The sequence below is a fragment of the Lupinus angustifolius genome, chromosome LG05 (genome assembly GCF_001865875.1).
Source record: "Lupinus angustifolius cultivar Tanjil chromosome LG05, LupAngTanjil_v1.0, whole genome shotgun sequence".
NCBI classification, from domain to species: domain Eukaryota; kingdom Viridiplantae; phylum Streptophyta; class Magnoliopsida; order Fabales; family Fabaceae; genus Lupinus; species Lupinus angustifolius.
The window spans coordinates 18,095,275-18,096,479 of NC_032013.1; positions in this window are offsets into that span (position 1 = coordinate 18,095,275).

Consider the following 1,205-nt stretch of genomic DNA (forward strand, 5'->3'; position numbering starts at 1 on the left):
TTATGCGCTAATATTTTGGAAGCAGTTATTACGATCAACCTGCACAATCAAACAACAACAAAACAACCTTTCTCCCCCTTTAGACATTATCGAAAAGATAACCCAGGTCAAAAGTAGGCAGAGATATGTAGTTAAACATAAAACAAAGTTAATGAATTAATTTTGGGATTTTAACTATTAACCTGTTTCATTTTCGGTGGCATGAACAAATGCGTTTGTTTAGACAATAAAATAACTAAGAGGTAAAGAGAACGACATACAAGATTTACCATATCAATTAGCATGATAAGCAATGTAGTGCAATAACTAGCTTAATTTATGCACCATAAACATCTCATATGATCAAGAACCATTCACACAACCAAATAAGCTATTTTGACATAATTAAATACAAAACTAATAACATAGCATAAAGAGTAAAAGTATTCAGCAACCATTACAAACTATAATATGTCAAGCAGAGACAAATAAAGAGGCACAAAAAAAAAGTCTTGAAGCAGTAACAACAACTGAGTCCATAAGGTGCAATAACGAAGAAATAAACCTAAGGGTAAGATGTCCTAGGTCTAAAGTCTTCTAAACTATGGTTGAGGTGGAGGAGGATCAATCTCATCATCAGGAATAATAATGTTCTGGTCACCCCTGATCAGTATAGACAACTTCTGAAATTCAGAACAAAACAATGCATTCTCAGCTTCAGTAGTAGATTGAATAAAGGTATTCTGAGCTTCGGCTGTAGATTGAATCAGATTTCTCACCGACTGATATTGGTTGTCTGAATAGGCAGTTTGACGCTCTTCATACTGTTCCATACCTGCAAAGTATGAGTCCTTCAACCCTTGAAAATGAAGAACCATGCGGTTGTTGAGCCTTTGCTCCATAGCTTCCATCTAAGCCATACCGAAAACAGAATCCTGTGATGCTGTCCTAGAGGGCTCCCCCTGATTTGTAGCATTCTGATCACCCATGCCACCCCGATCATCATCACTGGACAGCTCCAGATCAATAATAGTGTAGTCTTCCTGTTATTGCCAAGTAGTACCATACTTGTATATACCCATTTTATGAATGAGACTCTCACCAACCAGATGATCCTTGTCAGTATACTCAACAATGATGGTGTCAGAAACATCGATATGCAAATAATCCACAATGCGTGAAATGAATATACTATAGGGAAGCAGCTTTGACTGAGACAGAGACAC